Source organism: Citrus sinensis, chromosome 5, assembly GCF_022201045.2.
Source record: "Citrus sinensis cultivar Valencia sweet orange chromosome 5, DVS_A1.0, whole genome shotgun sequence".
Classification (NCBI taxonomy): Eukaryota; Viridiplantae; Streptophyta; class Magnoliopsida; order Sapindales; family Rutaceae; genus Citrus; species Citrus sinensis.
The window spans coordinates 5809069-5827282 of NC_068560.1; the positions used below are offsets into that span (position 1 = coordinate 5809069).

Below are 18214 nucleotides of genomic sequence, written 5' to 3' on the forward strand. Positions count from 1 at the left end.
TTAAGTAACACAAAGAACAAATAGATGAACACGAGATATTTGCATGGTTCGGTTTTGTTGGGCATATATCACGGGACAAAGCTCACAGCTCTTTACTTAGAATCTTGCATGAGATACCATAGAAGACACTTTGGTGGCCTGGTAGGGTAAGCAAATGTTTTAACAATAAAACTTTGTTAACATCTCTAGCTGATCAACCAGTGTTATACTCTTAAAAATATGCGAGAAATATCTCAATCGTATAACAACACCAAATCATCAGGATTAAATTTGCAAGACATTCCAAAACGGCAGCGGCCAGTCCTTAGTTGATTAGAACAATCCACTGCATCTGGTCTTTCGGGATACCGAAATCTTCTTCTCATTTGATTTCCATTGGTATCAACTTCTTCTGTATCTGAATCTACCAGATCTTCTCGTTTCACCATGCCCAGATTCTGCAGATCGGACGGCTGATGATCAAGATCGGGGTTAGGCGGCAAAGATAATTGAAGTTTCTCAGTGGATTCGTATCCTGGAAATATCCCACTTGATGTGTCCTATATTTATTGCAGGGACACTTCGGTCTGGTTCAATCATTTTGATCCCCTGATAAATTCTTAGTACCGCATATTAACTCTTCTGTTAAAATAGTTACGGAAACAAATATATCATCACAGATAGACGTGACATTTTAACAAATATATTAAATAAATTTTAATTTGCTGCACAATCAATTTGTACTTGAAATAAAGGGTAAATACTGGTTAGTCGTTATATTTTGATAATATTACAAGAAATTCTTACCGTTAATTATAGTATACTAATTTTTACTTTTTTTGTGTGAATTTTATAATAATATCCTTGTAATAATCACAGACATTAATAAAAGGAAAAAAAAAATAAACAAAGTGACTTCTATCCCTAGTTCACATGGTGAATTTAATTAGTCGCAGCCATTTAGATAACTTGCCTAATTATTTATGAAGAAGAGAGACAGAGCCCATGAAAAAAAAAATAAAAAAATTGAGGGTGTTACTTTAACTCCTTTGATGGAAACAACAAGAAATGTGTTTGCAGGCTTACAGCTATGAAAAAATGTCTCTTGGCAAAGGACATGCAAAATACCATCAAGACTTGTCCCTTCTAATCATTTCAATTGCTAGCCATTGAGGCCTTGGCCTATAGTAGTAAGCAAGAATTTAAGTACTCAAATATTTTCTTTTTTCATAACTATGGGTAAAGGCAGATATCTAAGGTATAGTAGAACTATGTGTAATTGTATATGTATTCAGCTCCACTCGTAGACTGTTTATTACAATATCTCTAATAACCCATCAAAATATTAAAAATCATTTCAATGGCTTCCATACATGGAAAAAGAAAAGACATAAATGGGAGAAGAATATTAATTACAATATTTGTACATAATTCCAAACAAATACTGCAAGTTCTAAAAACCATCTTCAATTAAGGGTTTTAGTGTCCTGCGGATCTATACGAGGGAAGCATCATTTCTGAAGAACTGTCAAGAAATTGTGACCACATCACACAAAATGCAAAGACAGGAGGCCACATAGACACCTTGATTGGATTATCCTTGTGTCTAATACAGAAACTAAACTCAATTACTGAGAAAATAGATTGGAAAATGGCACAAAGTAAGCCAATAATGTCAATTGCAGAACCAAAGAATTTGGATTTACTTGGAGTTGGGTAATAGAACCAAGGTATCTTCCTCCATCTCCATACAACTCTTGCCTTTCTTCCCCTGGAAATAAATTCGCCTGTGCTAACAATCATTGTCGTAATAGAAAACGACATAGCTAAAATTGCATACAAAATTTGATGATTCGAAGAAAGCAGCTGCTCGAAAACTAGCATTGGAACCTCTATGATGAAGTTGATCACAGCGAAGATCTGCCCTCGACTAATCTGCTCTTAATTAGTGTATACCTATTATTAACCTTTTAAGATGGGGAAAACAAATAATTTAAAGAGAAACTTTAAAAGTAGCTAGGGGACAATTTCAAAAGTACTAAGGTATTTGGTGTCGAAATGGGAAAAAGAAAAAATAGTTGAAAGATAAATATGACATTTTAACAAACAAATTGACCATTAGAGAACTCTGAAAATTAAAACTAATAAGCTCATTTGTTAAAAAATCACATTTATTCTTTAATAATGTGTTTCTTCTGCGGCTTTTTGAACACCATGGATAAAATAGACTATTAAAAATACATTAGGGACTAAAGTGCATGGTAAATAAAATCTGAGGGGACTAATTAAAGTGTCACGCTCCTATTATATACAATATAAGCTATTTTAATTAGTTAACTTTGCCTTTTTATTTTCACAAATTTGTATGAACATATTAATTTACCTTTCGAATATACAGCTTGTTGGAGTTCATGGAATTGTTGGGATTCTGCAAAAATTTCATAAAGCTTGAAGTCAATATACTTTATATGAGAATGAATATGTTAGGAAATACGATCACCTTAAAAAATGAGAATGAGTAAATTACCCAATAAATCATATCTTATACATGTTATGATTTAAAGCATTGGAATATAGATATATGCATTATAGTACAATCCTGAATTCTACTAATTATGGGTAGTTTAAAAATTTATTTTTTCATTAACAACATATGGGAAGAAACTATCCTCTCGAACAGGTGCCCTTAACATTGGGTATTTAAGGGATAAATGCTTTTTGCCTTAATATATTTTAAATCATGTACTCAGTTAGTCCTATATTTTATAAAATTACCACAAAAAAAAAAACATTTGAAATACTAGATACAATAGCTACGAAAGGAAGGACATGCAGTAACATTCGACATAGAATCAATTTATTATTTTTCAATTTAGAAATTAGCATATGCAGTTCATCCATGTTCTTACACAACAAATTCTTTACCTCATCAATCACAGGAATTAATTTCATTAAACACTAAGTCAGTATGATTTATTAGATGAAAATAGGAAGAATGACACTTTGGTTTCTCTTATGAATTGTATTTGATCACTCGGGTCATTTTAATAATTTTTTAATTACTTATTTTGTTCTTGGGTTAAACAAATAATTAAACATTTATGGCAACACATTTTTATTACATTTGCATTTGAGTTATATTTAATAAACATATAAGTTGCAGCCATTTGCTAATTCTAACAGATTGCTGTTAATTTTTTGTGATAATGTAAATGAACAATGATGAAATTTATACTTTGAAAATTTGTAAATACGTGAGCCATACAACAAGTCCAACGGTTCTGGTTTTGTTATTTTGAGTCGGACTATAATATCTTATGGAAACCATATCCTATAGTTTAAACACCATTAAATGATCATAAACTTAATAAAATCAATAACATCTTATTATTTGATAATACCTAAGTTGGAGAGTATGATATAATACCCTTAAGTACCAGAATCACATTCTTGTGTGTTGAAAAGTGGGCACATGCATGTGGCATCCAAATTTCAAGAAAGTATCAGGGATGAGAAAATAACCCAACCCGATTTGAAAAATATCGGGTTCAGATCTAATCGGATTGGGTTATTAACCCAACCCGATCGGGTTCATTTTAGCCAACCCGATTGGATTATGATTGGATCGGGTGAAACCAGATATGATCCGAAAATCCGATCGGATTAGACTTAAAAAAACACAAAGAAATAAAAAAACAAAAGCACACATGCTGACACACAAAACCACCCAACCCCCCACAGCCCCCACGCACACAAGACACACACACCCCTCACACACACATACACAACACACACACACAAAGCCTTCACTCAGTCCTCACATTTGACAACCTTTACAATTAAACATGAAAGCTTTTATTGTGAAACCTTAAACAAAAAGTTTGAAACTTTAAGAATTAAGCTTGAAACCACCACTATCCAGTATGAAATTAATACTTACCTAAAATCTTAAACCATTAACTTAAAATTGAACCGTTAAACTTAAACATTGAGTGTTAAGCTTGAAATCATTGAAAATTTAAATAATATGCACATATCCTAAGTTGCACAATAGCTAATAAAATTTTAAAAAACATGTAACAAGAAAATAATTAAATACTTGTGATTATGATGCCCTTTAATATGTATTTGTGCTTGTGTACACACATAACATTAATTAAAATATTTATATTGTGTAAAATATTAATAATTAATTAAAATATAATCATGAGATGAGCTTAATAGTTTCCTAAAGATTACTATATTTTTATACATAATTTAACTTAAGTTTATTTTTATCCAATACCCAAATATTTCAACATATTTTACTGTGCACCTACTTGTCTTGACAAGTTTCACTACGCACCCATTTTGTTATCTTTTGCCTTTAAATATAGCGATCTTACTGAAAAAGACTAAAATGTCCCTAAATTGAATTGAATTAGTTGTGCAAATACTAAAATACCTATCATAATTTGTAAAATTTACAGTAAAAAAGTACAAAACTAAAAAAATAATATAATTAAAAGTAAATAATAAAAAATTTGCCTATAATTTTATTTAAGTCAATATTTCCATATAAATCTTATTTCCAAGCAAACTGCCATTTGGCAACAACAAACTACCCTTTAAGTTTAAAGTAATGTTGATTTATTTAATCTATCTCTTATATACATCTTTATTTCAATACATGATAAATTAAAGGGTTATCTTTTACCAACACTCAAAATTTTCAACATATTCTACCGCACACTTGTTTTGACAACCCAAAATAAGAATAATAATTTTTATTATTTTAGTTCTTACATACTTCATTTCTTGCTTTGCCCTTTTGATCGTTAAGCTTAACAAAATATGCTATTCAGACTTATGTTATTTATATATATGCAGTCATACCTATTCAGACTTTAGCCAAACTTAGACTAATTCAGATTTTAAGGAAAAAAAATACCTTAGTATGTGTAAGCATTAAAGATAAATACTCACGAAATCACCAATAGCATGAAATTATTAATATCATACCAACCATATAAATGAAAAATATGATATGCTGACATATATAACCTCATAAATATTTACAATACTTATATTTATTTGTTAAACTCATGAAAAGTTATAAATAAATTATTTAATTAATAAAAAATTTGATAATTTGTAACCTAGACCAAGCATGAAAAATTACAAAAAAAAAAAATCTAACACATGTATTTTTTGACATTAATATGATGTTACATGATATTTTTTTCTTGTTAATTACGTAAGCCAACCAAGAGTTCTTTAATAATTTAATTAAAATTAGTGTACTAAATAAAACTCAAAATTTATTATTAAAATAGTAATTATAAATACAAAAAGATGGACCAATTATAAAACACACTCACCCAAAGTTCTACTATGTTTAAAATTCTAATTCACAATAAAAAAAAATTATAGTTGATAATGCACATAACACATATAAGGGATAAATAAATAAATAATAAAAAGATAACTTATATAATAGGAAATAATGTATTTAATAGGGGTATTAATGAGAGAATATTAAAATGAGTTTAACTATTGGCACCCCTCTATACTCCTTAATCCTTATAAACCCCTCTCCTAATGCAATCACATTAAAGGAAAAAATAAATCTAAGCATATCCTTATATTTCTCTCTCTATCGTTTTACATCCAAACAACTACACCAATGTCTCTTACATTTTTCTGCTCACAAACAGTTTTGCATTCTAAATTTTCTTTTTTTCTTAATTTAAAAAAATTACATGACCATTATTTGAGTTCATTTTTAATTCTACTTAATTTATATATATATGATGCTTCAATTAAATATATATGCTTTAATCATTCAAAATATTGAAAAAAAAAATCTGCAATTGATTTTTTTTTGGAAACTGAATCTTTTTACTTTCTGAATCAGAAAAGAAATTGAAAAATTAAAAAGGATATTTTTGAAACTAAAATAGGTTTTCACATAAAAGGGTTTGAAAAGAAAATTACAGTGGTGCTAATAATCCCACTCTATTAAAATTTATAACAAAAGTAATTTTAACGTACACAAAAGTAATTTTATCAAAGTAATCCGTACTACGCCATTACACTATAGAAAAGTGTGAATAATTTACAACGAAAGTAATTTTAACGCAAAGTTTTAGTGATGATTAAACGCCTTCAAATCGAAACCTAGAACATTAAACCATAAGCTAATATAAGTAAACATGAAACGATTACCATCAAACATGAAATTCTTACCCTAAAGTTCTAAATTATTTAATTTGAAATTTTAGCCATTAAACATGAAACAGTTTTATTAATACTTGAAACCTAAGGAAAAAAAAAAGAAATGAAATTTCAAGCAATAAACTTGAAACCACCATCATCCAGTATGAAAATACTGCTTACCTGAAACCTTGAACTAGGGGTGGGCAAACGGTTCGGTTTTTTCCGAACCGAACCGAATTTTTCAGTTCGGTTCGGTTCGATTCTATGAGCAAAAACCGAATGGTTTAAAAAATACTGAACCGATTGGTTTTAATTCGATTCGGTTCAAAACCGAATTGAACCGAAAAACCGATCGGATCGGTTCGGTTTAATTTAATTACAAAATATTTAAACTTTAAAGTGAAATAATAAATTTAAAATCAAATTCCAATCACAAAAATTCAAATCCCTAAATCACGATTGCATACTGTTGCCCTTGCCTCTCTCCCTCGCGCCTCTCCCTCGCGTCTCTCTCTCCTCACGGCGCTGCTCCTCAACGGCGGCACCACCCCTCGGCTGTATCTTCCCCCTCTGCGCGTGCATGGTGCGGTTCGGCTCAGCCCCTCTCGATCTCTTCCTCACGTCGCTCCCTCTCCTCACACCACGGTCAACGCCTAGCACAACCCCTCCCCTCAAGCACAGTGACGCCGTCGTTAACCCTCATCTTGGTTGCTTCAGCATCTGAAAGGTACATATGCTCCCTGGTCCAAACCTCCTGCCATCAGCCCGCGTCTTTAATCTTCACTGCTGCAGGTTATTTTTTTTTGTTAATCCATGTTGTGGCCTCTGTGTTTGAATTGAAGTTTATGTGGGGTTAAATTTGTGGAGGTGTTGGTGTATATCGGTTGTTGGCACTTTGTTGTTGTTGTTGTTGCTGTTGATGATGTTGCCAGTGACAGTGAGGCCAAGATTTTTCAGTTTTCACACAGAGAAGATTATTAATTGGCAGTGTGGAATTGTATAATTGTATATGTGTCGAATTGTACAAGTAAAATAGTGTGGAATTGCTGGCAGTGTGGAATTGTATAAGTTATGAGAAAACGATGAGATTCTATGTTAGTGGTTGTGGCTTTAAAAATTTGTAGACTAGTTTTTCAATTTCTTTTAGATTTTCTCTTCTCATAGTTTGAGCATCACAATTCATATGCATACTGCACTGTTGCTCATGCCACTGGAATTGGTTACTTCAATGTGCGAACCGAACCAAACCAAACCAAACCGAACCGAAATATTTCGGTTCGGTTCGGTTTGGTTCTAAAATTCGGTTCAATTTGGTTTGAGTTTTTTAGAACCGATCGGTTCCGATTCGGTTCGGTTCGGAGCCCGAACCGAACCGAACCGGAAAATGCCCACCCCTACCTTGAACCATTAACTTGAAATCATACCATTAAACTTAAAAACTATGAAATTAATGTTAATATGAAACTTTAAATCATTAATCTGAAACTATTATAATTTAACTTGAAATGTGAAGCTAATGCTAATATGAAACTTAAAACTATTAACTTAAAATTATAATCATTAAACTTGAAATCATTGCGTATTACATTAAACCATTACAACTGAACCTGAAAACTGTACCATTAAACATGAAACTAATGCTAACATGAAAATTAGGACCATTGACTTTAATACTATAATCATTAAACATGAAAATCAATGAGCACTATGTGAAACCATTAACATTGAACATGAAAACTATACCAATAAAAATGAAACTGATGTTAAGATGATATGTAAGACCATTAAGTTTTAAACCTGAAATCAATGAACATTACATGAAACCATTAACATTGAACTTGAAAACTCTATTATTAAACATGAAACTAATGCTAACATGAAACCTAGGACCATTAAGTTAAAATTGTAACCATTAAACTTGAAATCGTTGAGCACTGCATGAAACCATCACTACTAAAACAAAAACTCTACCATCAAACACGAAATTAATAGTAACATGAAGCCCGGGATCATTAACTTAAAATTTTAATTATTAACCTGAAACTATCTAATGAACATGTGAAACCTATTTCTATAACCTGAAATCATTGGCAATAAATTTATACTTGCATCATCAAATAAGAAACCAATGCTAACCTCAAGTGTTTGACCATCAACAAGAAATAGTTTACCATTAATATGAAATCTCAAAGCGTTAAATCTGAACCTATTTAATGGACATTGGAACATTGATCATTAAGCTTGAACTAATACCATTACATATGAAACGTATGCTAATTAACTTGTAATTATTACTGTTAAACCTAAAATCTTTAAGCAATAACTTGAAGTTGTTTAATAAGCACCTAAAGCCTAGTATGGATAATATGCAACCACAAGTATTAACTTGAAACCACTATCATTAAACATGAAATCAATTTTCATTTATATATATATTTAATATTTTTATTATTTTTAATTTAATTATTTATAAATGTAATAATAATTATTTAATTATTTATTATTTTCAAGCACGACCGGTTGCAAAAACCGGTTGTTGCCAATCATTTTTTTAATTCTTTAATGTTTGGCTGCCACTTATAAGTGCATGTCATTTTCATGACACTGCACTCCTGTATCTGGTACAGGTGCCTATTATAAATAGATCCTGGTACCTGAAGACCGTCAGAGATTCCAAGGCTGTCAATATCATGGGCCTCATTATTAGTAGGGGCTCTTCCATATGGAGACTTTGGAGATATTTCTTGACCTTGCAAGACCGTCTGGAACCTCAAAGATTCCCCAAAGTCTGTCACTCAGATCCCTTCTGTTCAATTATGCAGTAATTATTCAAAACATTTTGTATGCAGAAGGAAAAAAACTATTGCTCACAAGAAAATATTTTCTTATCAAATGGACATACCGGGAACTGGAAATTCTGGTCTCCATAAAGGCAATCCAATCCTGGTCCTCCTCAAACCGGATGTGACCAGAATATTTGAACCAGATGGCTCAATTTCCCATGGAGAAACCCTGTTGTGCCTGTTGGACTCAACATCATCCCATCTCACCTGCCAAAAGAGCCACAGACAGTCGATATTAGCAAATCTAGTAATAACTGTATGCATCACATATTAATAGTTAGAATCTTGATCATGGAAAGCAAAGGAACTGAGGTGCAGAGTAACCAAAAGGATGCAAAACAAATATTAGAAACTCCCTTGATAGACTAACTCTACAAAAGGATTTAGACAACGTATACCCAAATCAGCTAATCCAAACTCTGCAATGATAATATTTAATTTCATTGAAATTTGAAGGTGAGCAACAATGATATCAAGGCCAAAGCTGATCTTGATAAGTACCACCAAGGAGGATACTGGACAGGATACCTAGGAAAAGAATTTGCACACTATATCTCTGACCATTCAAGTCATTAACTAGGTATTGAAGAATGTAACAGACATTTTTCCACTAGAGAAAGGCTGCGAATCATACACCTCATCTTTTCAAGAATAGACAATTTGATTTATCCATCACAAACAAGAGAGCTGAGGTTTGATAGTACGTCAAAGAACATTTTGCATGCCATGTGTGACTTAAACATATGAAAACTACATGATAATGAACGGACACACAGGAAAACAGACAGGAGATAAGGCAGAAAATGGACACCGGATCAACCATATGACTCATCATGGGATGTTTAAAGTTGATATTCTATATTATTAGAATACAAAAGCCCAAACATATGAAAGATAACAAGCTCTACGACAAATCCATACCAGGAGGCATCTCCATTTTGAACCAGGCCATCTCACAGGATCCGTGTCACTGACTCCCACAATCATTCCACTGCATCTGTCATTAAGACTTGAGTAAGATTCAATGTAGTGTTTTGAATTAAGTGCCACAACAGGTTCAAAAATATTAAACCTTCGCTCTGCTGCATCTTCTGTTTCAGAACGCATTTTGAACCTCATTCCCTCAGCAAAAGGATGATCAATGCTCTTCAAAAATTTATTGACAGGTATTACGAATTCTGAGGCACTGGCTCTACACAATGCACTGGTATAATAATTAAGATATTGAAAGGAAATAATTGACAAAATAAGTCTATACAAAAGATATCAAATAAATTAGCGAAATATAGTTATAAACAGAATATGTCTGTCACAGAAATGTACACCAAGCAGAAAGGACATAAAGTATAGAGAAGGATCAATCATAAAGCTGGTTGGAGTTTGAAATAGAGCATCTGAAATTCTGAATGATCATGCAGGCAGATGTGAACAAGTTCTGCACTTAGAATATCATAAAGTCCTCCAGTCAACAAAATTAAACAGCTAGATGACAGCATCCATTGTAACTGTTAAAATGTTTAAGTCTTTGTTGTATAATATATATTTTTAGTGGAACACCATAAGATGCTTTAATCAAAGAGTGCAATGCCATCAAAGTAATTACTATAGACTGGAGATAGGGAGGCATCTGCATGCAAGTACGCTATATACTCTAGAATATGGCAGATCCACATATTAACATCCAGATAGCAATGCTGTTATTCTGTTCATGAAAATGCCAAATGCAGGAAGCAGCAAAGCACCTTGGATTGTAGGAAATGCTGAAAGCACGCTTCCTAGCTATGGCATCAACCACTTCTGTGACAGAACTGGTACTTGAATGTTGGTTGCAGAAAGAAGGGAAAGTAGCACCATTTTTTACTTGAGCTGCTCTCCGGATTCCAATTTTCAATTCACCATCTTCACCCCTGTGACATTAATCAAATTAGAATACTGACAAAAGGTTAGTTTTCTTAACAGACTTAGGTCTTTAATACCTAAGGAAAAGCACAGCATCTCCAGAAACAAGCTTCTTCTTATTAACAAATGCACTCCATCCAGTGGTCAGCAAATGCCTCCGTGGTTGCCCTGCTCAAACCAAGAAGAAAAATATTACTCAAAATATTAGCATTGGAACAAGTATGTCATCATACATATATCTAAACGCGAAGATCCTTTGCTACTTTTGGCATACCCCTGTAAATGTGTCTGAACTTCCATTCCACACCATGGAGATCCTTTGCTACAAGCTGCTGTGAAGGCCTCTGTTGCATATAGTCCTACAGTATTTGAGCAATGCACTAATTACACATGGTTCATTTCGAATCCTTGTAAAGAATGTTTGATGAGGCAAATGCACAATAGTTACCAGGGGAGGGAAGCAGTCTTCTGCAGCTCGACGAGGTACAGAGAAGCCTCCATAAGTGCTAGTATCAGAAGCCGTGAGGGTCTTGCAGAACATGTGGGTTGTTGAAGACTTAGCAGCCACCTCAACACTCTCCTCATCACCATCCTCCTTAATTTTCCCTTTTCGCACCTTCTGCTCAATTAGCTATACAGAACAAACATTCAGGCAAAAAGAAAAATGAAAAACAACTAATTTAGTCAGCAAATCAAATAAAATACAAAACCGGAATCCAGCTCACCTCATCATGAACCAGTGAGACCTGGGCATAAACCTCATCACTTGCCGCATCTGCCTACAAAAGCAAACAAAAACAAGAGAACAAAGCATTAGATGAGCAAGAGTAACTACGGAAAGGAAAAGAAAGAGGAAAATATTGAAACTAACGAGCACTTGCCATCACTTACTAATGGAACATAAAAGCTTAGACATTTTCATAGCAGATTTAGCTCGAACTGTCTTCTAATTTATAAATTAGATTACAGAAACATATTACTTAAAAAATAATTTCTCCTCAATTATCTTACCAAGCAAACAAGACCAAAATCAAGACACCTGAAGAGAACAAAAGATAATCTTATTTATTTATTTATTTTCCAACAATAATGAAAAGCACTGAAAGGAAAAGAAAAAATCAAACTTCAAATGCCCTGAAGCTGACATCAACAGTCACAAAAACCAAACAACACTCGTTAGTCTGTCTGAAACACCCTCCTGAAACACATCTTAAAAATTGACAATATGTAACACTCGTGTAGTGGTTTATGTTAGAAATAGGGTCGTTAGTTAGTTGTATAATAATAAAAAGTTAAAAACTTACATGGAGCTTGACATCAGCAACACGACAAAACAGATGAGGAGGAAGATCATAGGCAGTTGAAGCAGCGGCGGAAAAATCGGAGACATGCTCCAAATGTCCCTGAGGAAAGTAAACGACCACACTCCCTCTCTTGGGCAGAAATATTAGTGGCCCCGCACATGCGTGCCACAGCTCTGAGGACACCCCAGATGCAGAAGCAGAAGCAGAAGCTAAAGACCCTGACGACGGATTCTCATCGTCTTTTGTTTTGTTAAGATCAATCAAACCCACCATTTTAGAGAGAGCTTAGGACAATACATTGGTGCTGTAGTGGAAGCTGAGAAGAAGAAGTTGTGAAGAACAAGTGCTTTTGAGAGTGAAAAGGAGAGAGAGTTTCATGACTGCATTTTAGAGGCAAGTGTTTTAAGTGCTGCTTCAACTTAGTCAATGTTTAAAGGAAGCGATGAGTAAAGACACTTAAAAGAAAACAAAAAGATATCTTATTTTACTTTCAATAATTATGATTTATGAAATTGGGGGATGGTAGAAATCAAATCAAGCTTTTCTTGCCGTTCAAACTGGGAACGAAAAAGAAGGATTTTAAAAAGAAGAGATGGGTTTGTTTGGAAATAAAAAAAGGAGCTTTGCATGTGGCATATGGTTGGTTTGTTACTTCATTTCTATTTTTCACCTTCTTTGTTTTCCTTTTGCATCGAACGACAATTGGTTTGTTTGTCCCATATGGCATTTGGTTGGTTTGGGTCAAACAGACCCGAATCCTAAACCAACCGTCACCTTAACGGGTAATTTTTAAAAACCTCCCCTGTAGTTTGGACTTGTTGCAAGTAGATGACGAGAATTTGTTTATTTGTAAAAAATCCCTTACCGTCAGTTAACTTTAACATTGACCGTTAGTTGACTGTGCAAAGACAATATTACCCTTAACAATAATTTGTAGACGAAAATAACTAAAAAAAAATTTAAATTGTTAGCTATTTTACCCTCTTTAAATTATTGATATTTTCTTAAAGTTCCTACAAGAAAGATAAAATTAAAAATTTTAAAAATCCTCTTTAAATTATTGATATTTTCTTAAAGTTTCTACAAAAAAGATAAAATTAAAAACTTGAAAATGAAATAGTTATAATCTTTACCTATGATATTGTAAATCTTTGGAATTGAGAAGGATAAAATTGTCAAAAAATAGGATTTGTGCTTTTCGCACCAACAATTTTAATTTTTGTTTTAGTTATTTCCGTCTACAAATTGTTGTTAAGGGTAATATTATCTTTGCACAGTCAACTAACGGTCAATGTTAAAGTTAACTGATGGTAGGGGATTTTTTACAAATAAATAAATTCTCGTCATCTACTTGCAACAAGCCCAAACCTCATGGGAGGTTTTTAAAAATTACCCTCACTTTAACCCTTTTTTGGGTAAATTTCATCGTACCCCCTAGGTAGAATGACAATCTTTGATCTACCCTCTAAAAGTCTAAAAACTCCAATTTACCCTGTTGACTTAAAAATACGAAAATACCCCTAACGCTAATAGCAATAAAATTGAAGAGTAATAAAATTATTTAGTTAGGGTTAGAGGCATTCTCATATTTTTTTAGTCAATATCAGTCAACTATTTAAAATAACGGTACTTGGGGGAGTAAATTGAAGTTTTTATACTTTTGGTAGGTAAATTGATACCAATTTAATAAATGGGTAAGATGAAATTTATCTTTTTATTTTTTATTTTTTCATCATGTGGTAGGCATGGCTGCCACTCCTTCTTTCCTCATGCGGCAGCCATGGCCGTCGTTTCTCATAATTTGACGCGGCCAGTACAGCCAAACGCTCGCATCTCCCTTTAAAAAAAAAAATGTTCTTGATGTCGCGACCATGGCTGCCACTTTGGCCATTGCTTTAACTTGGTATGTAGTGGCTTGCTTGATGGTGCGGCTGTTCCCTAACGCTGGCAATGGCAATAGTTGCTGCCACCCTCAAAACTTGTATTTATGAAATTAGAGCTAGGGTAGCATTGAGAAGCCAAGCAAAGTTTATAGTGAAGTTTATTAATATTTTATAAGGAACAAGAAAAAGTAAAGAGAGTAAGTAAAATGTTAAAAGCTTTAAAAACTACTTCAGGTAAAGTATAAAACCTTAAACTAGCCAAATGTTGCTTAAAATTACTTAATTCGGTAAAAGGTTAAAAGCCTTGAAATCTTGCTTGAGGTAAGGCATAGAACCTTAGACTGACCATACTTGGTTGCCCATGGTGTGGTCAGGAGAGGAAACAAAATTAGTCGCTAAAGGTTTAAAAGTCTCAAAGCTTGCTCTAGGTGAGATAAAAACCTAAACTTCCGTAACCTGCTCTACATGGTATATTTAAAGGCATGTAAAATTTAAAAGCTGAAAAACTCTTGGAGGTGAGGTATAAAACTTTAAACTTGCTCAAATTTCTAGTAAATTACTTAATTAACCTTTTCTTCTCTTTTTTATCTCATTTAGATGTATTATTTTAGTTACAAATAATTGATATCACAAATTAAGAGGAACAAAACCTACATTTAAAATTGAACGTCAACAAATTTTTATGAACCATGAAAGTTAATAAATATCAAGAAATTAACTTTTAATAAACTTTATTAAAAGTTAATAAATATTAAGAAAAAAATTCTTATATATAGAAAGCATTAAATAGAGATCATGATCTACTATGAAAGATTGAAAAAATGAATTCAAAAGAGAGTGAAATTGAGTATTTAGTTTATAAAATGTGAAAGAATAAAGAGAATATGCAATTGTAAGGTAGAGAGAGAAAGAGAAAGAGATTAGTAAAGGCTAATTTTGAGATATTTAATTTAAAATTTTTAATAATGAAATTCTTTTTTAGAATGGATGTAGAGAGAAATTTGGTGTATTCAAATAGTTCCACCCTTATAAATGTGATAATCACTTTCCTGCATAGCTCATGCTTAAGCCGTGAATCAATAATATCTAAGTATACTGACACAGCTTAAAAGTAATCTTTAACTCCCGTGTCTTGTTATATTATAACTCGGTGAGTCCGAGGTCGATCCTCAGATAAAATATTTAATTTGTTTAGTTTATTTTATCTAAAAATTGAAATTAAAATTTAAATATATACAACTTAATTTAAATGAAACTATGAAATTGAACTAGTTAGGGTTGTAGATCCACTCTTAGTAGTAAATAAAACTTAATAAATTCTTTTTGCCATTTTTTTAGATTTATTACCCAAAAGATTAATTATATAAATTATTATTATTTTCCCTTTAATTTTATGATGGATTAAGTATTTGTTGTGCCAAAATTTAATTTGTCTACAATAAGTCAAAATACCATTTTACCATACCTTATATTAAGATATTAAAAATTTATTGTGCCAAATTCATTTGTTTGTCTACAATAAATCAAAATTTCAAAATATAAAATATGTATAAAATTAAATAGAAAATAATTTAATTTATAAAATTAAAAATAGAATTTGATTAAATCATATTTATTTCCTAAGAGTTTCACCTTACCGTAACTATTATTATTTAGTTAAGCATAATTGAGAAAAGAATTATTAAAATTAAATTAAACATAATTAAAAGTAATAAAAACAACTTAAATTGAAAATAAAACTAAATTTATTAATAAAAATAATTATACAAAATATTAAAAACACACCTGAAAATCAAGATTACAGGGAGATGGAGAGAATTTGAGAAGAAAAGAGATGTAGAGAGATGATTAAAAACATAAAAATGAGGCTCTATTTATAAAAAAAATAAATTCATAATCCAATGTTTCGCGGTCCATCATAAGCTTCATGCATGTGCTCCTCACAACCTTTAGATCAAGATCCAATTGCTGGTCAAACTTCAAAAGTCAACATCACACCTGGCATCGTTTGACTCATCCGATTTGGCCAAAGAATTGTTGAGATTTGGTGGGTTAATGGGTGGATCGGGTCGACCCGAATACAAAGATTCGGATCCTATAACTTGCTTCACCAACCATTGCCACGTGGCACAATTATGGCCATTGAATCATGAACGGTTGAGATTTAGTCAAAATTACCGACTATCCCATGCACTCATATCTATTGTAAGTTCATTTCATCATCCAATCAATGCACGGTCAACAGGAAAAGTCAATTTTTTTTACACAAGCCCAATTTTAAGCCGATCTTGACTGACTTAGGATTTTCGGACCTCCAGAATCTAAATTTGACCTCCGTTTATCTGTATGGAGCCTCGAATTACGTGAAATTAATATTTTACCTAATAAACACATAAAAATATACAAAATTAAATGTATTTAAAACATAATTAATAATTCCTAATATATTACATAAATACAAATATAAATTATAACATAAGTACAAAATAATATTATTATCGCTTGATAATTAAACAATTTTTAATACTAATCGTATACAATGGTGTTTATCGCCATTGAAGGTAATTTTCACCTTTCTTTGTCAAACCAGAAGGCAATTTTCACCTTTCTTTTGTCAAACCAGAATGATCTTGAATCTATATCAATTGAGATCGGATAATTGATGAAAAACTCAATTATATTAATCTATAATCTCATTCTCAAATCTATAAAAAAAATAATAATCTCATTCTCAAATGTCTTGTAACGAGGAAGATATAAGTATCTTTTATGACATTTTTCTACAATAAAATTGAGTTTCAGTATCTACTCCGAGAGTCCTCTTATGCAATCATATCGTCCCAGCAATTTCAAATCGAATCTGTCAAAAAGAAAATAACTAGGGTTACAATGAGACCAATCAGTGAATCAGGCATCAACAAGACCCCTTTGGGCCTACAATGAACTGGGTTGATAAAACTTTTAATCACATGCCATCGGTCATGCCACGTATTGGCTTTTATAATAAGGGTAAAAACTTATTTAGTCAATTTATTTTAAGATTAATGTCCATTTAGTTCCTGTATTTTTTAAAATATCTCAAAACATCTCTGCCGTTAAAGTATTGATATCCCTACCGTTACTTTTTACTTTTTTTGGCTTACTTTTACAATATTACCCTTTTATAATAATTTTTTTGTTTGGACATTAATTAAAAAAAATTAAATTACCAATTTAACCCTAAAAATAAAAAAATTATATTAATTTTTAATTGTCAAAAATTAAATTGTCAAAAATTATATGCAAACTATCAAGTGTGCAAATGATGCTTGCAAAAAAATTAATATAATTTTTTTTAGAGTTAAATTAATAATTTAATTATTTTAAGAAATTGTGAAAAACTGTTAAGAAATTGTGACCTCATCACTCAAAATGCAAAGACAGGGGGCCACATAGATACTTTGATTGGATTATCCTTGTGTCTAATACAGAAACTAAACTCAATTATTGAGAACATAAATTGGAAAATGGCACAAAGTAAGCCAATAAAATCAATTGCAGAACCAAATAATTTGGATTCACTTGGAGTTGGATAATAGAACCAACGTATTTTCTTCCGTCTCCTTGCAATTCTTGCTTTTCTTCCCCTCGAAATAAACTCGCCTATGCTAACAATCATTGTCATAATAGAAAACGATTTCACTAAAATTGCATACCCAATTTGATGATTCGAAGAAAGCAGCTGCTCGAACACTAGCTTTGGAACCTCTGTGATGAAGTTGATCACAACGAAGATCTGCCCTGGACTAATCAGCTCTCAATTAGTGTATATATTTTATTGACCTTTTCGGATGGGGAAAACAAATAATTTAAAGAGAAACTAAATAGTAAGGGGGCAAATTAAAAAATACTCAGGTAATTGGTGTTAAAATTGAAAAAAAAAACTGAAAGATAAATGTAACATTTTAACATACAAATTGACCCTCGGAGACTTTTGAAAATTAAAACTAGTTGTAATTTATTTGTCAAAAAGTCACATTTATTCTTTAGCAGTGTGTTTTTGACTTTTTTCGTGACTGGTTGAAAATTAAGGATAAAATAGAGTGTTAAAAATACATTAGGGACTAAA

At 31.8% G+C, this 18214-nt stretch overlaps 1 pseudogene; it reads right to left on the bottom strand.

Moving 5' to 3' along the window:
- Nucleotides 1–1322: 1322 nt before the first annotated feature.
- LOC102615978 (auxin response factor 3-like) lies at nucleotides 1323–12843 on the bottom strand (annotated as a pseudogene).
- Nucleotides 12844–18214: the final 5371 nt, after the last annotated feature.